Genomic DNA, 25917 nt, shown 5'->3' on the forward strand with positions numbered 1-25917 from the left:
GAAGTAAGATGAGGAAGTGTACAGGGTGCGAGGGTGGTTTGGGAAGGGTGTTGGGTATTTTGTCTCACTGCGATGTTGTCAGATCAGGCAGGGTGGACACAAAAACAAGATCAACCATCCAACTCACCTCCAGTCTGACCTCTGGAGAAAATTTTATATCTCATCCTATACATCGTCTTCCTTATTTTACTCTATTCTTTATATTATTGCGTTTATTTTTATGATCTTTATTTTTCATATATAATTCTGAGACCTCTCTTGCCAGGGACTAACTGGATATTATATTCAACCCGCTCAGTACTAAGCGTCATCCCGAATCTGAGACGTAATATATCTGACGGTGGTTTGCTTCTTAAATCTTCATATCCTCTAGCATGTTATATATACAAACTCTGTCCATGTGTCCACTCTCTTAGCAATGGCCACTGCAATCTTACTTTCAAAAGAGGTGGTACCTCGGATTGCCACCACCGGCAGGGTAGGGCTGGCAGCACAGGGTCCTCCTGGTCGCCATCAAGCGAATGTGCCGGCAGCTATACTAGTGCGATTTCCGGGCATGCTTGACAGAGGAGAAGTGAAAATGCCGCCTTATTCTTCACCAACATCCGTGGGCTTAGTACCAACTCAAATTCACTCCATTTTTTCCTACAGTCCATGTCCCCTCTTCCCCTATTCCTCACAGAACCACAAATCTCACCGACTACTGATATATCCCCATATTGTTTTCCCGGTTACCATCTCCTCACAAACTTCCATAACAAGGGTGGCGCCTGTTGTTATATCAAATCCCAATATGCAGTCGACACCATTTTAAACTTCACTTCAGGCAGTTTTCATTACTCATTGTATAAACTAAACTGTCAAAATATTACCAAATATATCTGTGTAGTCTACCGCTCCCCCAGTGCTTCTTCTGAGCCCAGTGTATTTGATTCCATATCCACACAGTTGAGTAACCTTAATCTTGCCCTTAGCACCGAAATTACCATTTTGGGTGATTTTAACATACATAATGTTGAATGGTTATTGCATTCTGCAGGACTGACGATGCTGGTCTAGAGAGCGAGCTGTTTGCAGAATCGTTTAATCTCACGCAACTGGTAAAGCAACCAACCAGAATACCAGATAATCCTGACCACAATGCCCATCTTTTGGATTTATTCTTGACAAATAATCCAGATCAGTACAGGATAGAGGTATTGTCTCCACTTGGATCCTCTGACCACAATCTCACCAAAGCCTCATTAGTTAGCCCCCCCAAACCTCCCCATTCTGAACCTGTCATGGTGACCCAATGGCACTTTGATAAGGCAAACTGGGACGAATTTAGAAATTATCTTGCTGACATTCAATGGCAGTTTTTCTTCACTAATGATGTTAGTTCTACCGAGTCCCACATTTGTGACTTAATACTAGCTGGAATGGATTTATTCATACCAAGTGAACAATTCACTAAAGGATCGAACTCTTCAAAATGGTTTGATAACAACTGTGCCAGAGCAATAGCCCAAACTTCATCAGCATATAACTATTACTTAAATTAAAAAACATCTGAATCACTCTCTCATTTTAAAATTGCTAGAAACCATGCAAAAGCTGTAATATATCTTGCTAAATCAAACTTTCTTCAAAATCAAGCATCAAAACTACGTAACAACGCTAATGACAATAGAATATTCTGGTCGACTCTCAATTCTTTCAGTAATAAATTTAATAAGTCATCATCCATTCCCCCACTAAAATCTCCAGATGGCAACATTACAAATGACTCGCGTGGGAAAGCAGATATCTTTGCCAGTACATTTGCCAGAAGTTCTACCTTAGAGGAAGCCAGCCAGAACGTCCCAGCACTAGAACTTGACTCCCCCGAAATTGTTCCACTTAAAATACAGACAAGGTACGTGAAATCCATCCTAGACAATATACCTACCAACAAAGCTCCAGGCCCAGATGGAATTCCGCCAATTGTTTTGAAAAAGTGTTCCCCGGAACTTGCCTCTGTTCTTGCTAAATTATTCAGACTATGCATACGTATTCTTCATTCCCTAATTCATGGAAAGAAGCCAATATCCACCCAATTCCAAAGAAGGGAAGTTCTTCTGACCCCTCTGATTACAGACAAATAGCTGTCACATCTTCTGTTGGTAAGGTTTTTGAAACTGTAATTAATAAGCACATAGTTCAACATCTTGAATCCAACAACTTAATTAGTGATAGACAATATGGTTTTCGTCAAGAAAGATCCACCACTGACATACTCAATCACCTGACTCATACCATCCATCAGTCAGTTGACCTACATGGAGAAACACACGCAGTAGCCCTGGATATTTCTAAAGCTTTCGATAGAGTGTGGCACCATTCCCTGTTGTCCAAACTCCCTTGCTATGGACTAAACTCTTTTGTTCCTTTGATTTCCACATATCTCAGCAACAGAAAAATAAGAGTAAAAGTAGAAGATGTATATTCCAATATCCACTCAATTAATTCCGGCATGCTGCTGTATCGGTACACGGCTAGCACTAAATATCGTGCCACCGCTAGCACCAATAAAATGTATCATCGCACTGCTGGCCACCAATTTAATGTAGCCGTTATGGAGTAGCAGTTGACTACATATTAAGTGTTCTGCTGTATAGTATAACTAGACCACCGTGTTGGATCGACGACACTGTCTGTAGTACACGTCAGCTACTCGCTGTCACTGCCCGACACTTCCCACCAAAGGTCCTCGGCCACGAAGGTGGAAGCTGGTCTGTTATTAAGTGGTAGCGTAAGGTGACAGAAATGAGCAGATTAAATCTCTCTCTATTGGGTACAGAATAATATAACTGCGACCCGAGAGATATGTAAGAGCGATACCACCTCCCTTTGTAACTATAAAACGGCTTCTGACGCTGTACGCTCACCGAGCCGACTAGGGCGCGGTGCTGAGGTCAGCTAAAAAGTGAGGTGCCGAGCATTTACATATACTCTGGGCTTATGCAAAAAGTAGAGATAAAAGACAACTCTACTAGCACATTATACACCTCTATAAAATGGTATTAAGTACATTCACATATACCAACATAGTAAATGGTTCCCCAGGACTTTACACTTACGCACTATTCAGATATCTTTTCACTTCTCCTAACCTTCATTTTATAATTGAAACAGGGTGGCACTTATGGTCTGCCATCCACCTTCTCTATACCACAGCTAACAGCGAAATGATATTTGGTTGTTCATCATTCACACTTCATTACACACTGTTAATTATGACTAAACAGTTTTAAAAATTATTATGTAAAATGTGTGATACTACAACTTCATATGGAAAAAGATGTTGACACCAGAACATCGCTCGGCCACACCATTGATGTCCTCGTCGACATTGTTGTCCTAACTACCGTGTAGCCTAACCAGAGTGTAGGGTAGCTAACTATTCAGGAACATCCACTTGCAATCTGCGAGTACGGACACGTGGTCCAGTGGGTTCCTTAATTGGCGCCTTAAATAGTAGACTAAACCACAAACACAGGACAAGACCACAATAAGTAGAAGACCAACGCCAGGACCAAAATAGGAAGGAGAAAGGTATGAAGGAAGATAGGACAGTACATAAGGCTCTAAATCAGTCCTGTTCAGGTGGGAGAGGAAGGTAAGCTCCTTTACTACATGAGACAGCCCGTTCACATTCAAGGAAGTAACATTGAATGAAGGTAAAAAGGGTCGTAACTGGGATGAGAAGTTCACTGTCAAAGCTAGATGATGCTTGCTAGGCAGAACTGCTATCTCTTTACTGTGTAACTCACAAAAATCAGGTGCAACATAGTACCCCTTTACTGTAAGGAATTGATTCTGTGAGGCACAAATCACAGTTACATCCTCTGTCTCCAGGAAAGTAAAAGTACTGTTTCGCATGAATATGAGCATGGAAAACTGACTTCAACTGAATGGGTTGGAAGGTGCAACGTTGCAGAGCAGAGGAAGTATTTGTGTCCAACAAGGCCCTCTTACACTCCTCTACCTTTAATGGTACGAAGACAAAATGGAAAGCAGGACATACATGGAGATCAAGAAATGAGGCCTTACACTTCTCAAATTCATCCACAGTCGTTTCTGCTACATATTTCTTGTCATCTGAGACAACTAGCACCTCTGGACCCTCTTCAATAACAACAAGTGTATTATTAGCAGTAGCAAAAGGGAAGGAAATGAACCGCCATGCCTGGTATGTTACAGTATTCCTCATAGGTACCAATATCAGGATGCCTTCATGGGTCAACTGGGCCTCTAACAATGGGTAATAATATTCCAGTTGACTCAGATCAAAGAGTGGCATAAGTCCATGCTTCCACATTGCTATATCAGGTGCATTTGTTAGTACGAGTATATTAGTAGGCAGCAATAAAGCATTAGCCCTGTTCAAACTTGCATCGATTAAGCCATCCACCATATTGGCTGCATGCTTCTCCAAAGCAGTGGTTGACTCGTCGAGAGCATGTAAGTACTCAGCGAATAACACCAAGTTAGCTAGGGTTGGTAGGTTAATTTGGATGTTGTTCACAAGCTCTACTAGATGGTTGGTAGTCCTAATTATCTCGTTACCTTTGTTAGTGAACTCATCTAACTGTTTATACACATGCATGATTAATCTATTATTGGCTTTAGTGGCCAGTGTCAAGTCATGCATCTGTCTACCCAATTGCACTACATCCTTATCTAATGCCGTACCAAAGAGTTGTTGAGACAGGATTCCTAGAAAATCCACAAGTCCTCTCTTAGTACGTGCATGGACATGCTTGGAAAGATCAGAGTGTACGTTAGGTAAAGCTACATGCAAGTTAGTGAGCCTGTCGGTGAGCCTGTCTATATGCCTAGTCTGAAGCTCAACAATTCCATGCAAGGTTCGTTCCAAAGCTTCAGTGTCAGAGTTCGTCAATCGTGGGTTTCGATTAAACATCTTTCCCACTTCCAATAGTTGCTGTCTGAGATTCGACAAGCCCTTGGAGACCTCCTTGACAATATCTGGCGTTTGGAGATAGCCTTCCATTGGATAGTAGACGCATACTGCATCTTCCACTACTACGACTTCTAGTGGGCTCTTCAGTGCTCCTGGCATTAACGCAGTCGTGTCCATGTCCGATGTCGTTCCATAGGTCCACCCCAAGCAACGCACGAGGAGTATGAGCCACAGCCACATTTTTTTTTCTGCAAGAGTAGATACTCCCTTAATCACTCTTGTTGTGGGATCGTAGCTTGCTGCGATACTCTTGGTTAGGGACAGGTACGGATGACGACATAGACTGCGACGAAGACAGAGGGCACAACACATCAGACGATAGGCCTAGCTCTTGACTTACTGGTTTGATCCTATCAGCATGTACTACCTCCTGAGTTCCATTAGCTTCATCCTATAAGTATTTCCATGTACTCGTTCCACAACGGTATATGGTCCGCGGAACTTAGGTCTGAGCTTGGAAATTCTCTCAGGGTTGTGGATCATGACCTTCTGGCCTGCCTCTAACGTCTTTTCTTGACTACCTTTGTGTTGTTTCGCCATCATCTCCGCTCTTGAGGCTTTTAATCTTTTCCGTACTTCACTGTGTATACGTTGGAATTTCAACAACTGTACCTTTGCGTAGTCTTCTTCGTTGTATACTGGAGTAGGAGGTCCAGCCAACAAATCGTAGGGTAACACTTTCACTTCTCCATAAAGGATATAATGAGGAGACTTCCCAGTTGATGAATTTTCTGAGGAGTTGATGGTCATAGCTACATGTGGTAACCAGTCTTCCCAGTTATCCTCTTGATTTGAGGTTATTACTGGTCTCAAGACTTCCAGTATCTTCCTGTTTGTTCTCTCCACCAGGCCATTGCTCTTAGGACTGTAAGGCGTTACAAAAACTTGCTTTACTCCATACATACGACAGATTTCTTGTAACACCTGGTTACGAAATTCACTGCCATTATCGCTGAGCAGTACCTTGGGTGTAGAGTATGGACAAATCACTGAAGTCACAAAAGCGTGCGCCACCTCCTCTGAAGTTTTCGTCTGTAAAGCGTACTAAAACAGTGAATCGTGAGAAATGGTCCACTGCCACCAGTACATAACTTGAACCTTGACGACTTCTCGGCAACGCTAAGAGATCAATGGAGACTGTATCCCAGGGTTTTTCCGGTAGAGGATACTCTAAGATGGGAGTCGGAAGTCCCGTTGTTCCTCGTATTTCTGCGCATTTGACACATTGACTGACATGGGCTTCTATGTCCTTCCTCATGGTCGGCCAATAGTATTTCTTTCTCGCCTCACGTATGCATCTATCGCGACCCGGGATGACCCGCTTGAGGTACGTCATGAACTAACTGTAGCACGGCTTGCTGTAAGGTAGCAGGAAGAACCAACTGATATGCAGTGTCCTTCCCTGGGGGTTGCTTATACAAAAGACCCTGTTGAAGATGAAAGTGAGTCATTGGTACTGGGAGTTCAGGTAGACAAGTCTCGTCGCCAGACTCCAAGGCATAAATGACTTGAGACCACATCACATCATTACGTTGTTCTGCTTTTACCGTGTCTGAGGAATACTCAGCAAGAGCAACATCCTCGGCTATGGTAGCAGCAATGTTTCTACTCAACGTGTCGGCTACAACATTTTGACGGCCAGGTAAATATCTGACCTCTGGATCAAACTCCATTACCTTGCCAAACCAACGCGCAACCTTACCGTGCAAGTTTTTTCCTTTAAACAAGTCGCGTATGGGTGCATGGTCAGTTAAAACAATTATCCGGTAGCCAAAGATAATATCCCGGAAATGTCCTAACGCCCACACGACTGCTAATGTCTCCAAATGTGTCGTCGAATAGTTCTTCTCTGGGGTCTTATTGCCCTACTAGTATACGCTATGGTATGTGTCTTTCCTTGCTCATCCTTCTGCTGTAACACCGCTCCCAGACCCAGACCTGAGGCGTCCGTGCACAGATAGAAAGGTTGAGTATAATCAGGAAACGCTAATACAGGTGTTTCTGACATGGCTTGTTGAGCTCGTTGAAGCTTTTCTCTTCCGAGGGTCCCCATTTCCATGCAGCGTCCTTCTTAAGTAGCGTTGTTAAAGGTGATGCTATGATGGCATACCTGTGGACAAAACTCCTATAAAAGCCAGTGAGGCCTAGGAACGATCTTATCTGATCCTTGTTCTGTGGTGTAGGAAAATAGGTCATCTAGATACGCTAAGACGTCTTGCCCTAACATCTCGCCAAACAATTGGTTTATCATCCGCTGAAATGTTAAAGGAGCATTACTCAGTCCAAAAGGCATCCGGAGAAATTCAAAGTGCCCACGGTGAGTGCTAAAAGCAGTAATGGGACGCGACTCTTCGGTCAGCTCCACCTGCCAATACCCTGACGCTAGATCCAGACAAGTAAACACAGTATTTCCCTTATCTAATGATTGAAGTAAGTCTCACAGATGCGGAATCGGGTAACGATCCGGTACTGTTACCTCGTTCACTTGCCGAAAATCCACAACAGGTCTCACACCACCGTCCTTCTTAGGCACTAGAAAGAGTGGTGCATTCCAAGGCGAGGAGGAAGGCTGGATAACTTCATCACGAAGCATCCTTTCAACTTCCTCATCCACTGCTTCCCTTTGGCTGTGCGGTAGACGGTATGCGGGCACATAAACTGGATTTGTACCAGGGCACAAACCAATATGATGCTTCACCCTATCCGTCCTACCCAGCGCTTCTCCTGGAAGTGCTACTACGTTGGAAAATTCTCTAAGGAGGGCTAGGAGTTGTGTTTTATGGTCTACATTATCCGTGACCTTCACGTATTGCTCCAGCTGTTTTTCCTTAGCCAGACATACGGGTTCCGACTGAGTCGTTGCTTGAGATGTAACTACAGGAGAGATCACCGGCACGTCGTCGACTTCCTTTATGGGGGCACCATAGCACATCAAGTCGCCTATATAACAACCATCTCTGAGCTTAACTGCGCCACCACTCATATTTGCGATGAAGAGGGGCGTCTTCTGGTCTTGGCCAACGCTAGTCAGAGTCGATTCCAGCGACAATGCCTTATGTTTTACAGTCTCAGTTAAGCATGCTACATCAGTTCCCACCGACACGTCAGGTACTCGGACAGGAATTTTACAGACAGTTCGACTGGGTAAGTGGTGATTACCACTCACTATAGCCCTGACTTTCTTCCAGTCCATACCCTCCGCTTCGTGTGCATCCGGGGACTCCCTTGACGCTTCACTTGTCGGGGTCACAACTGGTTGGACGGCTCCTGATTGGATACCAGTTCCAGTTCGTGTTGCTGAGGGATTAAGGCCTACAAACTCTTTCCCATTAAAGGAAATGGAATGTCTTTGAGGGTGTATTACTATATCATACTCCTCCATGGTTTCAAAGCCTAACAGCCCATCAGCTGGCAGAGGAAAATCCTCAACCACATAAAACGTAGCACGTAACACAGGAGATCGTTTATCTGCCCTCAATGTCAACGGCACCTGGCTTACAATCTTCATTCTACTCCCTGTCACACCTGTCAACATTACATCAGGTGGTGATAATGTCCAGTTTGTTAGAGGCATTTCACTTTTAAGTCTTTCCAACGCTTTACTAGAAATAATGTTTGTACATGCCCCTGTATCTACGATCAGGGACACTTGGCCTTTCCCTATGATCCAAGGAATAGATAATAAGTCCACCTTAGTAATAGCTGCCACACACGCATCGGTGGATTGTACTATTTTAATTACTTTTGCGCGCGGCCCCGAGCTTCCCCCGAACTAGCTGGGTTCCCTAGTTTCTTCTTCTTTTCAATGACAAAGGGGCAACAGTCCGTTTCATGAGGACAGTGCCCATGTATGACACACCATCTTTTAACCTTTGGCTTAACAGCCTTGGTCCTTTGCTGTGGAGAACTAGTAGCTGTATCTCTCCAGCCCGATGTTTGCAAGGCTTTGCTAGCTTCTGCATAGCATATGCCTGCCTTCGCCAAAGCCTGACTTTCAGTACAGTTAGGATGCTGCTGTGCTATGTCAGTAGCCAGATTAGTGGGTGCCATATTAGGTACAGGTATCTGCCACAAAGAAGGAGGGTTAGTCTGACCTTGCACGGCCATATTGTTAGTCATGCCCCAGGTATTTGGATAAGGGCCCTGGGTTTGCATGCCAATATTAGTATTCATGCCCCATTGATTAGGATTCTGGGTTTGCATGCTAATACCATCTGTGTTTATACCCCATGCATTTGAATAAGGAACAGAAAATAAATTCTGTCCAAAACCTTGTGGTGTACTGAAAACATCTGAAGTATACACAGGTATGTGAGTGGTTGTAGTACTATCACTAATGACTGGATTTTGCATATCCTGAGTGACCAAAGGTACTGTTGTAGTCTCAACTACCACAGTCTCCTCACTAGGATTACCCTCATTAGCAAGACTAGTGGCCATTTTGGATCTAACTGATTGCTCTGGGACTGTTGAATAAGTATGACCAGAACGCAAATGCAAAACGTTCAAATCCTCATCCTGTCCTTCAGAAATATCCTCATCACCTTGATCCTCAATATGTCCTTCACTCATTTAATATGTCTGAGCACTTTTATTTGATGTATCAACCCACTCATAAAATTCTGAGTCTAGTGGGATTGCCTGATCTCTGTTTCCCCTAATTCTACGTCCCCAACTTTTCACTGTATCCATCCAACCTTGTCAGTAATATTCCCCTCCCAGTTACAGGAAGATAAACTGACATAAAAAAAGGATAGTTATGGTAAGTGACAGAGAACGGGACACATATAAAATACACAGAAAGTATATTTATTTCAAGGGAATTCTGAGAAACCTTTATTTCCACTCATCAACTAACTAACGTGTGTTGATTCAAGTGTGTGTGTGTGTGGATTACTAATGCATGGACACTACCTAGATATGAAAGTCCAGGATGATGTTCCACATTCCACGTTCCACACTCCACCAGACTCCTCCAACCATACGCAGCAGCCCGCTCGCTGTGGGAGTTAGCAAGCGACTGGTTCGCCCTGCACCACGCCAGGCAGATGCCACCGACGCACCACACACAATCGTGGCACCTCTCGGCCGCTCTCGGCTCCCCCTCGGCTCGCTGCGGCCGTCCGCGCCTCTGGAGTTGCTAGAAGTCACTAGTTGACCCACTCCTCACCGCACTGGCTTGAACTCCTTATCTCGCCTCTCGCACACGAGAGCGAGATTCTTGCCAGTTTGCGTTTGAAGATGGAGATATCTCGCACACCACAGGGCGAGATAACTGCCAGTTTGTGCTTAAGATAGGAATCTCGCACTGGCAGAATAATGGGAGGAATTAATATGCACCACTCCAGTTTATCTGCTCCACTTAACTCACTGGTAATTAGTCCCCTTACAACAGTAGAGTAAGATTTTCTGTTTCACCTTCAGGAACGAGCGATTGCAAGGGTTACTGGTTCACAGCATATCCCTTTAGCACGTATCGTATCCCAGCACTGAGCACCAATTTAATGTATCGGTACACGGCTAGCACTAAATATCGTGCCACCGCTAGCACCAATAAAATGTATTGTCGCACTGCTGGCCACCAATTTAATGTAGCCGTTATGGAGTAGCAGTTGACTACATATTAAGTGTTCTGCTGTATAGTATAACTAGACCACCGTGTTGGATCGACGACACTGTCTGTAGTACACGTCAGCTACTCGCTGTCACTGCCTGACACTTCCCACCAAAGGTCCTCTGCCACGAGAAGGTGCAAGCTGGTCTGTTATTAAGTGGTAGCATAAGGTGACAGAAATGAGCAGATTAAATCTCTCTTTATTGGGTACAGAATAATATAACTGCGACCCGAGAGATATGTAAGAGCGATACCACCTCCCTTTGTAACTATAAAACGGCTTCTGACGCTGTACGCTCACCGAGCCGACTAGGGCGCGGTGCTGAGGTCAGCTAAAAAGTGAGGTGCCGAGCATTTACATATACTCTGGGCTTATGCAAAAAGTAGAGATAAAAGACAACTCTACTAGCACATTATACAGTACACCTCTATAAAATGGTATTAAGTACATTCACATATACCAACATAGTAAATGGTTCCCCAGGACTTTACACTTACGCACTATTCAGATATCTTTTCACTTCTCCTAACCTTCATTTTATAATTGAAACAGGGTGGCACTTATGGTCTGCCATCCACCTTCTTCTCTATACCACAGCTAACAGCGAAATGATATTTGGTTGTTCATCATTCACACTTCATTACACACTGTTAATTATGACTAAACAGTTTTAAAAATTATTATGTAAAATGTGTGATACTACAACTTCATATGGAAAAAGATGTTGACACCAGAACACTGCAGGGATCAGTTCTGGCACCAACCCTGTTCCTCGTTCATATTAATGATCTCTTATCTGTCACCCACAGTCCCATCCATTCATATGCAGATGACTCAACACTTCGTAGTTCATTCACACTCAGACATCCATTTACAAAGTCTGATATCTCTAACTCTCAACTCAGTACAGCCATCTCTTTAAATCAAGACTTATCCACGATCAGTGAATGGGGACAAAGTAACCTTGTCTCATTTAATGCTAGTAAAACTAAATATATACAGTTTACTAGTAGACAGGTTTTGCCAGAATCGTATATTACCTTCAGTGCTACAAATATTCCCATTTCCAAAAGTACTGAAATTCTCGGCGTCTCGCTTAACAGTGCTCTCAGCTGGACCTCTCATGTCAGATCACTTCCTAAAACCGCCTCAAAGAAACTTGGATTATTGTACAGAGTCCGTAACTTCTTCACTGACGAGCATTTAGCTATAATTTATAAGAGTCATGTGCACTCTCAGCTTGAATACTGTTCACCCTTGTGGAATGGATGTGGAGAGGTTGCATTAAAACAACTAGAGAAAATTCAGAACAAAGCTGTTAGAATTATTAATAACTCTGCTATTACTAACAAACTACCTCCCCTACAAGTAAGAAGGAATGTTGCCTCCCTTCCGTTATTATACAGATATTTTTATAGCAAATGCTCAGACGAAGTTGCGTCATATTGTGCCTCCTCTCCATGCCTTCCATCGTGCTACACGGGCATCTGGCACCGCTCATGACTGGAATGTCACTCAGCAATACTGCAGAACTTATGCCTATCAGAATATTTTCATTTCCGGATCTGCATCTCTCTGGAACTCGCTTCCCCAGAGTTGTTTCCCTCCAAACTTCAACCTACAGCTGTTCAAGTCTAACTGTTACAGATATTTTATAAACAGAGGACACCAGTAATCTGGTGCATGGTGTTTTTTTTTTATTCATTTCTTTTCTCTTCGTCTGTTCTGTTATATATATATATATATATATATATATATATATATATATATATATATATATATATATATATATATATATATATATATATATATATATATATAAAACATACAAGGAAATATCAAGGTTCAACACGCAAAATCAGTGCCTAAGAAACAAGTACTGCGAAGTTTACTATTTCAGTGAGACCGGCCAAATGTCCGCAAGTTACTGCGTCACCTGCAACTTTTCGCCCGTTGTTAGATCTGCTGTGCTTCCTAATGTATGTTTATTCTTACCCAAATGTCTTGTTACTTAGCGACTTAGAATTTCCAATGGTTTATTTCTATCGGTAGTTTGTCCTACGTTAATGTATGTAATAATTAAAATGATGGTAACATGGCAGGTGGAAGAATTTTGGTACAGACTAACACAGCTACTGCACATGACAACCCGAGGCAGAATTCTGAAATAATTGTATACCTATTCACAGTTCCGAGACTGTTCATTTATTCTCGTCGATGAAAGTAAGCTTGCGATGCCATCGTGTACCTATCTGTAGCATCTTACGAATCAGGTAAAAACACAGTACTGTAGTCTGTACTTCATGATTTCAGTGTACTGTATTGTATGCTTCATCCGTGGCACATTGACGCACAGACGTATCCTGGCGATGTTTGGTAGCCATGAAGGACCTGGCTGGTGTGAAAGTTGACACTGATACCAAGCTGCAGCCTTGAAACAGATATATAAATCCCCCAGGAACTAAGTAAGACCTGCCAACAGCAAGATACACCTGCCCGTGATATAAAACAATCATACCTGCTTATGTGCCGATTACAGGTTAACCGACGTCCAGGTAATGTATACTTTACTTTGCTTTTATAACAAAGTGACTCACCTATATCTTTGATTCATACCGCTACCTCGATGTGACTACTGTTTGCCCTCCTTCATCTTTCTTCGCTTGTAAGCCTATTAACACAGTTCTTCTGCTGAATATATTCCCCGTCTCCTTCAGCAGAACTCTTTGCATGCCTTCATTCAAACTACTTCTTAACTTTTCTTCTCCACTGCACTTTCCATTTGTGGCCATCTTATCAGCAGATGCCCTTGCAACACTTCTTCCTCTTCTCTGCCATAGTTCTTCCTACCTCTACATCCCTTCTAAGTGTTCCATTCTTATTGGTCGATCCCTTTACAACTCCATTTTCGGTTCTAACCCCTTCAGTACGTCGCATTTACTTGTTATTGTCTCGCTGCTTTCAAACATTTTCACTTACCTTTCGTATTCATGCGATTGATAAAGAATGGATCTGACTCTTCCGGTTCAAAAAATTCACTCCTACACAGAATTAAACTGTGTAGTCACTGGAGATCCCTACTGACTCACTGCACTTGGATCACGGGCTGAATTTAACCTCTTCAGTTCGGTGACGCATTTATTTTATTCTTCCTATTTCCATACAGTTTTATTCACCTTGAAATATATTTTTTGAACTAGAGAGGTTATTATACATGTTATCATTAAATCCTTCACTATCATTATGATCCTCTAATCTGAGTAAAATCGTCTGGAGATAACAGGTTTATATAAACTATAATAATGTGTCATCTTAGTCTATCTATCTCTTTATCTCCATATTATGTTTGGTTTTAAAGGAAGCAGTTTTAAAAATACAGATTTTCAGACTCAAATGTATATGTTACTTTTACTGATTTTAAGGCCTTTGATGAAGTCAACCATTCTAACTTTTTTGTCAGCTTTTAGATGTTGGTATCCCTCTTTCCTACGATAATGTGTTATTCTATCTGTACAGAAATAAAATGGTTGTAACCAGGCATAAGGATGCAAGATCTGAACCTTGGAAAATCATGAATGAAGTACGTCAGGGTGGAATCTGAGCACCATTGCGCTCTAATGTGTACGTTGATAAGCTCATTGAAAATGTGTCAAATTCTAAGATAGGATGTGCAACTGGTAATAAGATGAGTAATATAATTGATTACGCAGACGATATAGTCATTCTAGCTCCTTCTGCAACAGGCTATAATTGCCACAGAATGTATTAAAGAGGGAAACCAAGGATACAGATACTGAGGCTTATGTCACCAAGTTGCTATGTATGTATTTTAAAGGTGAAAATGAAAGGTTCTGGGAACGATGTATGACTGTGTGACCAAATACTAGTTATTGTCAAGGAATGTAAGTATTTAGTTATTCTGGACAATCATCTTAACTGTAAGAATAAATCTTATAACTAATTTAACTGTATTTTAAGAAAATTATCTAGTGTTCATTGTAGAGTTTGACAATTGTTTGAAAGTTGTTGTCTTAGCATACAGTATATGGCTCAGAATTATTGTTTTGTGATACAACGTGCCACATATTGAAATTAGACTACAGGGAAAGCAACCATAAAGCATGTGGAATGGCAGACTTTGGACTTTTCACCGTTTAATTAATTAGCATAAGATACGATTTGCATATAAAGTTCTTAAGAAACCTTGTGTATTTTGTAACTGAAGTTTGGTGAACACATATGATGAATTGTTTCTGGTAAGAGAAGTAAGGAACATATTATTAACATTATATGATGTTAAGTGTTTACGTGATGATGATTTTGATGCTTATAAATCTAGAATTATGTTTTTTAAGAACCATGAAATTACTATCAGGTAGTATCAGGGTAATTAGGAACAGCATATACTTACTTTTTTGTATGTGTAGTATATATCCATCCATCCATCCATCATCCAATCCTACGTTGCCCCATGAGGAGCGTAGGAGCCCGGGGCTAGGAAAGTTGGTCCTGGCATTTAAGATGACAGTGACCAGCCTCACTCATCCCTGAGTGGCATTACGTGAGCAATAAACCCCAACCATCCCTTGGATATAAACCTTCACCGGCTCAATCCGATTGGAGCACCTTTATTACCCACTAAACCATATGTGTTGTATATTAAACCTGTACATGTTGCCTAGGTTAGTGCACCACTGAGGATGTATAAATTTACGAACTGTATATGTAAAAAGTTGTGTTTTCAGCTTTTTATGAAATAAAGAATTGTCTGTCTGTCTATCTATCTATCTATCTATCTATCTATAACTACACGCCATAATCCCTGAAGGGGTGGTCGTTTGTCTTTGAGTTAGTTGTTTACGAGGAGGGCCACTAACCCACCACCAACCCACTTGCTGACACATAGGTAACACATATGAGTTTTTTATATGGTGTAAATGGTTTCTTGGCATACTCAGAGTAAAGCAACCTGATAAGGAAAGTGGAGTAATAAAAAATGAAGGAGCTAAGACCCACAGATTCAGACTATGGCATGATTTATATACACTCGTAATGCCTCGCGACGCATCCTGTCAACTACTACTTTACCCAGTCTGTAACCACCTTTCTTTGCACGTCATGTCATCCCTACCGGTATTTATTTCTGCTGTATCACTACTTTGGCGTTAATACCTGCCGTCCTTATTGAATAAATGCCAGGGCTGTCTCATACAGGACTGGTGTATTGGTATTAGTGGGGGTGTTTTTACTTCTCGGTGGGTCTAACGGTAGATCAGTAAACTATGTTTTAACGAAATTCAACTAATTAAACTGTTCCCTGTCTCAGCCGGGAATCGAAGTCGCGGTCACCAGGACAGCAGACCACTACCGAAGGAGTAATATCAACACAGTCTACATAAACAAACATACAAGATAATACTAAACCCCTGAATTAGATGGCATAGTGTACTGATTTATTCTTGCTCTCTCCAGACGATTTTATTCAACTTTGGATACAATTTTCACCTGAGGGGTTTGATTAAATCCTTTATTACCTCTTTCAATGCAAGGGGTGTTTCTCAGGCTGAATAAAATCATCTGATGGTTGCAAGAATAATGTGGAAAATGCCGTAAGTGGCCTCGGTGAATGAGTCAAGGTGTGTCATATGTGGAAAATGCACTAGTAAGAAAGAACTGTTTGGAAGTGCTTTGGAGTTACGAGAACAAAAGCCTTGGTGTATCATTGCCACCTCCTCCTGCCCCCTCACCCTCCCCTTCCCCCTCCCCCTGCCCCTTCCCTTCTCCTTTCCTCCTCCTTCCCTTTTCTCCCCCTCTATCATTCCCCACTCCCTCTTCCACACTCCATCTTCCCCTTCAAGCCTTTCTCCTGTTTCCTTGTTCTTCACTTCCCCTGCGCTCCCCATTCCTTTCCTTCTTCCTCTGCTTCCCCTTCCTCCCCTTCCCACTGTCTTCCTCCCCCTACCTCTCTCTCTCTCTCCCTCTCCCCCTTCCACTCCCGCTCCATCCACAACTCTCCCTTCCCCTTCCCCCCACTATCTATTTATCCCCTTCATTATTTTCACTCCCCCTCTCTCACTTTCCCTCCAGGCCACTTCCCACCACCTTTGAAATCCACCTCTCACTCCCTATACATCCTATTTTCCTTTCCCTCCCTCCCTCCCTCACTTTACAGCTCTAGCCCTCCACTTCCCTCCCTCCCCTCATCTCCCTCCCCATGTATTTGTCAGCAGGCTCGAAGGGGGAATTCGTAAAACTTTTCCTACTTCTCTCTCTCTCTCTCTCTCTCTCTCTCTCTCTCTCTCTCTCTCTCATCTCCACTTTTACCCTTACACTCAGCTTCCTCCCTCACTTTCCCTCCCAGTCCCCCTCCTCTTCCTCCCCCCTCCCTCCCCTTCTCATCGACTTCCTCTCACACCTTCTCTCTCTCTCTCTCTCTCTCTCTCTCTCTCTCTCTCTCTCTCTCTCTCTCTCTCTCTCTCTCCCTCTTTTGTCCTCCCTTCCTTCCTTTCAATGTCCCCAGCCTCACCTTCATTTCTCCCTCTTTCTTCTCTTCCATTTCCTCTCCATCCATTCTTTTGCCCTTGGTCTTCTTTGAAATATTCAGTGTATATGAGACCAGGTCTGTTGACATTGTATATTTCGATTTTCAAAAAGCATTTGATAAAATTCCCAATAAAAGACTACTTCTGAATGTGAATGCGCATAGGTTCATAGGCAATGTGCTCGGGTGGATCGGTAATTGACACATCTTTACGGAGGCAGACAATAGAGAGTGACCTCGATCGACGGTTTAATTAGGCCCAAACCTTGGCAGATGGACTTTAATATTTGTGCAAATGCACAGTGCTAAACATTGGAAAAGAAATGGAGAAGCCTGTTACACCATGAACAGTATTCCACTAGATAATATCACTCACGAAAAAGATATAGGAATTATAATAACAAATGATCTTAAACCAAGGAAACAGTGTAAGGAGGCTGTTAAGAAAGCCGATAAATTAATCGGATTCATTGGTAGAACTTTCGAATATAAATCAGATAATTTCATCCTAACCTTATTTAATTCTCTAGTTCGCCCACACCCTGAGTATTGTGTCCAGTTCCTGTCGCCTTATGACGAAAAACATGCAGGGAAACTTGAAAGAGTGCGACAAAGAGTGATTAAAATGATACCCAGATTGAGAAACAAACCATACGAGGAACGTTTTGAAGCTGTGAATCTCTTTAGCCTAACGAAACGCAAATTACGAAGAGATTTAATTGAAGTATTTAAAATTTTCAAAGGACACCATAACATGGCTGTTGATAAATACTTCACAGTTGATCACTCGAATTATACTAGAGGCAAAGGGCATAAAATAATTGGCAAACGATTCCAGTCGCATGGAGCTAAGCATTTCTTCTTTAACAGAGTTGTAAATATATGGAACAAATTGCCTTCCAGTGTAGTAAACTGTGATACAGTATTAACCTTTAAAGGTCGTTTGGATGAGTATGTCTTCTAACCCCAAGCTTTAATATGTTTACTCTTGAATTATATATATATATATATATATATATATATGTATGTATATATATATATATATATATATATATATATATATATATATATATATATGTATGTATATATTCCGAGCTCGTATGATGTAACTCGCAGAACAACTCTGATAAATACTGTTGACTTCCTTCTCAGGTAGATAATTTAGATTAAAATTTCTTTTCCCTCTCTCCTATGACATTTCCACGACAGTTTGTCTATGCTGCATGGTGATCCTTCTCACTATTTCCTGCTGTCCTCGGCTGGAGGGTTTGGTTGCTGTGGGGGTAGCCATCCTGCTTGTCTATCTTTGTCTTTATCTGGTAGAACACTTTCATTAGTTGCAGCCTTCACTATACCAAACAGCCATGAAAGTACCAACAGGTCTGTTGCTGTTTGCTTTCCTTTGTATTCCTTTGTCCCATCTTCCCTTCTTCTCTATCCCTCTCACTTCTTTCCCTTTCATACCTCACTCACTCAACTCCTTCTCCCTCAGTCACTCTCTTCCTCCTCCCTTCATCTCTCCTTAATTTTTTCCCCAGTCCCATTCTCCCTTCTCCGTTCCCTCCACCCCTCCATCCCTCTCCATATCCTCTCCTCCACTCTACCCACCACTCCTCCATCCCCCGCCTCCATCCCTTTCTTGTTCTCCACTCTCCCCCTCCTCCCTCAGTCCCTCTCTCTCTTTTCCTCCTTCACTCCATGCCTCTCCTCCCTGTTCCTCTCCCTTCCACTCTCCCCCTCCACCCCCTCCACCACAAACAGGCTATATTAACCCCCTCAGTCCTGCTCCACGCACACACTCCACGTCCACCGCCAGCATGAGACCTCTGCTTATTCTCATCCTTATTGCATTCATCTTGGTGAGTTGGAGAATTTAAGTGCGATCTTTCTCTCTCTCTCTCTCTCTCTCTCTCTCCTTGGTTTCTGGTATGTGGGGACGCCCACTGTCCTTCATACATATCTATCATTGTCATTAACTGGAAGCTTAGACTTGTTAGTTACAACCTTCCCTAAACCAAAGAGCCACGACACGGCCAACAGCTTTGTTACTGTTTGCTTTCCTTTGTATTCCTTTGTACCTTTGTATTCAGCTGATGTGGAGCTGCATTGAGGAGACTGCACACCGAGTAACAAATCAAATGTTTTCTGGTAACCACACAACCCAATGGAAGCCTGGTGGTCTAGTAAGTTAAGGTGCTCCAACCAAATGTGACCCAAAAGGGTTTACATCCGAGAAAGGTTTTGGGGCTTATTGCTCATATAATGCCGCTCAGGGTTTGGTAACTGGTCACCCTCATATTCAATGTCGGGAATAAGTAGCTTAGTCCCGGGCACTATGCTTATGGGGTAATATAGGACTGGATGATACACAGACGGAGATTTTTCCTCTTGGTGTTGGTGTGTTCATTCTTCTTACTGACGCTCGTGGTGTCGGATGGTTTAATTCAGCTTATAAAAGACTTTTCTCCCTCGAAGGGGGGTCAGATGCAGCCTACATCAACACCTTCAGGTCTTCACCAATAAGGGTCCTTCTTAAGTTGAATGAAGGCGCTCCAATCGGATTGAGCTGGTGAAGGTGTATATCTAAGGGGTGGTTGGGATTTATTGCTCACCTCATGCCACTCAAGGATGAGTGAGGCTGGTCGCTCTCATCTTAAATGTCAGGACCAACTTGCCTAGCCCCGGGCTCCTACGCTCCTCATGGGGCAACATAGGACTGGATGATGGATAGATGGAGCAAAATCATCACTAAAAGTACGTCATTGGACTGAATTTGGACTGTTATTATTATTATTATTATTATTATTATTATTATTATTATTATTATTATTATTATTATTATTATTATTATTATTATTATTATTATTATTATTATTATTATTATTATTATTATTATTATTATCATCATCATCATCATCATCATCATCATTATTACCATTATTATTATTATTATTATTATTATTATTATTGTAGTAGTAGTAGTAATAGTAGTAGTAGTACAGTAGTGGTAGTGGTGGTAACAGTAGTATAGTAGTTGGTGTTGGTAGTCGTGGTGGCAGTGGTGGTGGTTGTGTTGTATTTATTTATTTATATATTCATTTATTTACTTCATGTTGTTATTCTCCTATCTGTCCACTGTTCAAACAGCGGTATTAATGTGTTCCCTCTCTCCTTGCAGGGCATGGCCGAGGCGGGTCGTCCGTCACCCATCTACGGCCCCCCGTAAGTCAGTCAGTCGTCAGCAGGAACAAACACCTTACCACAACTTAAATGTCCTTCAGTAGTATCTATAAACATTCTTGAGCCTAAGTTGTGTATGAGATTGCTTATACATGTACTTGTCTTCAGTCATATAGCTATAGTCTGTTTGTTTTCATACGACAATGATCTATCACTCCTTTTCAGCTCAGCAAAACCACTCTAGGAACATCCAATAATTTTCCATACGCTTTCCAACGAAGCGCGTGGATCCGCTGTAGCTTTGATAACTTCCGAGATAACTACCTTTTGAGGCTGAGATCTGCGCATGTTGGCTTTCGTCAAAAGTATATCTATCTATCTATAGCCAGACGCCATAATCCCATAAGGGGTGGCCATTTGTCTTTTAGTTGCTTTACGGGAAGGGGCACTAACCCTCCGCCAACCCACTAGTTGATTTTTGAAAATTTCACTTAAGTAACGCCTGTTTTTATTTTTTTATTTTTTTTATTTCTTCTTTTTCCCATAAGCTTTCCAATGATGTGGGTAGGTCTACTGTAGCTTTAGTAGCATCTGAAATAATCCACTTTTGATGTTTGGTGTTGAACTTGATTTTTGGGGGAGAGGGGGGTGGCGAATCGTCAGAAATGTCACTTAAATAACTAGTATTACTTTTCACAATCTTTTCAAAGATATACATATATTCTCTGTAGTTTTCACAGTGTTAGAAATAGTATCTTTTGGGTGATGTGAGTGGTACAGCCGAAACCTACCCTCTTTATTATTGTTTTCGCTCCCTTCGTTCCCTCCAACAAGATGATCTCCCAAGTTTTACACATAGGGGTTCAGAACTAACAAAGCAAGATTCCAACCATTTCATCTCGCTTGAATATTGCTGGTTAAGTAGGAAGATTTTGATTCTGATGCATTTTCGGAATGTCAAAGAACTGCTGACCGGAACTATACATTATTGCACGATGTATAAGTGTGAGTTGAGGGCTTTTGGCGGGATGTCACTGCTGGGATGTCAGGCGGCTTTAATCTGTCTCAATATGTGTGTCTGGTTGTCTGTTTATGTATGTACCTATATACCTTATGTATGTATGTGTGTATCGACGAGTATGTATATATGTATGTATGTATGTGTCTTGGAGTATGTATGTATGTATGTATTTATCTACGACTATGTATGCATGTATGTATGCATCTACGAGTATATATGTATATATCTACGAGTATGCATGTACTTACGTATGTATGTAGCCTCTCTCTCTCTCTCTCTCTCTCTCTCTCTCTCTCTCTCTCATCCAATCCTCTTTTGTCCCAATCACAAGCGCAGGGGTCCAGGGCTAGGCTACAATGTCGCCTATATTAATGCTAGTGCCAATCATCCCGGATCTAAGGATCTTAAAATACACAGTTACTTAATGCCATCAGGAGTGTTCTAATGTTTGCTGTAATTTTTGAATGCTTTAAGGAGATTATTTAAAAGCGTTTATGGAGCCAGGATTCCGTGGGCTTGAATAGTGAGTGGATGGGAGTGTTGTTAATGGGCACACATTGATTATTATGTAATTTTATCGATTTTTGTTCTCTCTGTCTCTCTAAACTCTACCTCTCCCAGCTCAGGGGTGGGAAAGGTCTGGATGATGATGATGATGATGATGACGAGGAGGAGGAGGAGGAGAAGGAAGAGAAGGAGGAGGAGGAATAGGAGGAGGAGGAGGAGGAGAAGGAAGAGAAGGAGGAGGAGGAATAGGAGGAGGAGGAAGAGGAGGATGTTCTCTGCAGGCCAATTTCTGAATACATTTCCTCTCCTCAGGTATCCTTGGTGCCCCCACCCTAAATCCTTTGGACGCGTGTGCATCCATTACCACGACCAGTGCCACAGCGACCGTGAGTGTTCCTACAAACTACCCGGGTCCCGATGCTGTCTGGTGTATGGATGTGGCAAGGAGTGCATAATTGTTTATTGAGGTGGGGTATGATGACCCGCCTACGAGAAAGTGTACATGGTATCGAAACTATTCATGTCATCGATATGGGGCTGTTATATTTAGAAGCACTTATGTACTCCCTGTTTGTGTTGCGTGTGAACTATGGATCCATTGGTGAAATTCCGAATTAGAAAAAAAAAAAAGGGGGGGGGGACTTTTAATCCCATGGGTGGGGCCAAACCCCCTTTGAGGAGGCTTTTGACCCCATCTTTTACTGTAAATTCTGTGTTTTGATTCAAGGAGATGGGAAAAAATAAAGTTACTTAAACAAAATAAAGTTTTATTGTCTCCCTTGCCCAGAAAAAATAAATCATATCCATTTTGGTGGAAATGGAAATAACTGAAAAACAATTATTGATAAAAGTTGATAAAGATTAATCTTAAGACAATCACATGAGTATGACATGTTTTTCTTATTCATGGAAATTATACTCGTTTTTAGTTTGCAGATGAGGCCCTTTGAAAATCGACAGGTAACAGCAAACCTCAAAATGGACAAGAGAGAAGCCTGTGCTGTGATAAGGTTTATGGAAAAAAAGAGTATAACCCTCCCCGGGAACTTCATCAAGACATGGTCAGTACACCTGATGTGGACTTTCCTTGTTAATCCACCGTAAAGAAGTGGACTGCTGACTTCAAGCAGGGCAGGGAGAGCGATGACCCACGCCCAAAATCATCAACTACGGACGATCAAGTGGAGACTAATCACCTCATGGTCTTAAATGGCAGATGTTTGTCTGTGCAACAAGCAACCGACACCATAGGCATTAGTGGGGGCTTAGTGCACACTGTTTTGACTAACATCTTAAGTATGAACAAGCTGTTTGCACAATGGCTTCCCAGAATGTTGACACCAGACCAGAAAATGACCAGTTTGGAAACTCCCAGGACACTTTTGGTTCGTTTCCAGACCGAAGCAGCCAGTTTCTTCCGGAGATTTGTGTCCCAGGATGAGACATGGGTTCATCACTTTGAACCTGAAAAAAAAGAATCAAGGTAAGCAATGAAAACACAACGATTCTTCACCTTTCCCAATATTCAAGCAAGTGGCACCTGTCGAAAAGGAGATGGTCTCAGTGTTTTGAGACACTGAGGCAGTTCTCACGATGGAATGCTTTCAAATGAGTCAGACCATTAATGGGACCTATTATGCATCAGAAGCAGTCAAGGAGAAATGGAGAGAAACGCTGCGAGGGGGCGTACTGTTGCTCCAGGACAATGATCCTGTCCACACGGCACAGGTGGCAGTGGCTAAAGCACCCAACTCTGACTTTGAACTGTTGCATCATGCTCCTCACCCACCCAACATGGCTCCATCGGACTTCTACCTGTTTCCTAAACTGAAATCTCACCTGCGTGGCCAACATTTTCGGAGTGAAGATGAAGTCATCCATGCTGTTGAGGCATATTCGGAAGCTCAAGATGCAACCTTCTTCCGCGACGGGATAACAATGCTTGAACGTCGGTAAACAAGTACTTGGAACTTAGGGCAGACTATGTTGAGAAGTAATACATGAGCGGTCTTTCTACTATGATATCTGTGGGGTGAGGCAGAGAACTTTTTGACGGTCCCACGTAGCAATATGAAACAGACTAGAAGAGAGTATGAGAAGCAAGTATGCCCTTTGTCATTTGGGGAGGAATGAGGAACATGGAAGGCAGAACACAGTGCTGGCAGAAGATTGTCAGCGAACTTTTGCTCATGACTGTATATGCTTTATGCTTTTTCTGAACTTTTTAAATAAGTGTTCTTGTGCCATTATTCTACATTTATTTGTGTCTGTTTTTTGTTATCTGTGTTTTCTTTGGACTTTTGAAACTATCCCTGTATTATTTTTTTATTTATCTGTGTTCATGTTATTATTATTATTATTATTACTATTATTATTATCATTATTATTATTATTATTATTGTTGTTGTTGTTGTTGTTGCTGTTATTATTATTATTATTAGTAGTAGTAGTAGTAGTAGTAGTAGTAGTAGTAATATTGATATTACTGTTTCCTGGTTTGTTGTTGATGTTTTGCTGTCTTTTTATTGTTATTATTATTATTATTATTGTTATTATTATTATTAGTGATGGTAGGTGGGGACGCTCACCATCCACTCACGCGATGTAGTGCTTCTCTCGAGTGTCTCTGCCCTTTCCTCTCCTCCATCCTTCTTTCCTTCCATCCTCTTCTGTCTTTCTTTCCTTCATTCTTTCCTCTTCCTTCTGCCTGTGGGTGACTCTACACTGAGTGACAAGCCAAATGGTTTCCTGTACACCAGGAAGCCATTTACTACGCTGGATGGTAACCATATAACTAAATTTTGGCGCCTGGTGGTTTAGTGTGTAATTATTGCTCTCCAATAGGATTGAGCCGATGAAAGTTTATATCCAAACTGTGGTTGGGGTTTATTACTCACGTAATGCCACTCAGGGATGAGTGAGGTTGAGTGAGGCTGGTCACTCTCATCTTATATGTCAGGACTAACCTGCCTAGCCCTGGGCTCCTACGCTCCTCATGGGGCAAGCTAGGATTAGAAGTTCAATGAATGAATGGATTATTATTTTTATTACCATTATCATTATTATTAGTATTCTTATCACCATTATCATCATCATCATTATCATCATCGTCATCATCAATATCACTGATCATAGAGAAATTGAAGCAATGACTATCAGTATTTTGATTTACCTCATATTTCATTCAATAGTTCTCCCCCAAGCTGTTTTGCGCCTCCACAGCGGTGACGTAATTTTGCTTCTTCCTTCTTTTTCCAGTTTTATTTATCACAGGAAGGACGTCTAGTGATAAGGCGATAAAGTAGAGAGAAGTATAACCTCCTGCGGTTCGAAAAAGTCTACCCGGAGCTGAATATATTAAGAGATAGCAAGCATGTGTGATGAAAAAACGCGACATGGGTGTTACGTGTTTACATTATTTGGTAGCAGAGAGAAAGATAGGAGGAAAGAAACGTGAAAAAAAAAATGAAAGAAAAAAGACGTGAAAAGGGAAGAAAGGCATGGCAATAGAATGCATGAAATATGTGAAAAAAGCATGAAATAAAACAGACGGGAAAAAAGAAAAGCGAAAAAAACAAAGACGTGAATAAAGATACATAGAAAGACGTGAAAAAAGAATGAGAGAATAAAGACATGAAAAAGATAGAAAGACGTTACAGAGAGAGAGAGAGAGAGAGAGAGAGAGAGAGGGAGATTGATTGATTGACTGAATAGGAAAACTAGTGCCAGGCAGCAAAGGCCATATGGCACTAAAGAAGAAATCATTGATATCGGTCAGGTAAAGCAATCATATGGAGGAAAGCATACGGATACGTGACAAAAAGGATATGAGAGCGGTAACCGAAACGTGGGTGGATTCACCCAGAAGATCAGCAAGTGAATGTGGATGGCGTAAGTTATCAAGGAAAGGGAAAACACGGTGACGCTCAGCAGAGTATCGAGGGCAGTCCAGTAGGAGATGCTCTACAGTAAGTAGAATCTGACAGTAGGAGCAAAGAGGAGGTACTCCACCAGCCATCAAATAGCCATGTGTAAGACGGGTATGACC

General features: G+C 41.9%; 1 long non-coding RNA gene across 1 annotated transcript; it reads left to right on the plus strand.

Annotated features, from left to right (window-relative positions):
- The first annotated feature begins 18972 nt into the window (after positions 1-18972).
- LOC145408473 (uncharacterized) lies at positions 18973-22488 on the plus strand. The gene is made up of 3 exons (XR_013898928.1): positions 18973-19020; positions 20340-20383; positions 22182-22488. It is a non-coding gene; the product is annotated as an uncharacterized LOC145408473 (long non-coding RNA).
- The last annotated feature ends 3429 nt before the right edge of the window (positions 22489-25917 follow it).

Source organism: Coenobita brevimanus, chromosome 77 (assembly GCF_032717465.1).
Source record: "Coenobita brevimanus isolate Jiangsu-jjx chromosome 77, ASM3271746v2, whole genome shotgun sequence".
NCBI classification, from domain to species: Eukaryota; Metazoa; Arthropoda; class Malacostraca; order Decapoda; family Coenobitidae; genus Coenobita; species Coenobita brevimanus.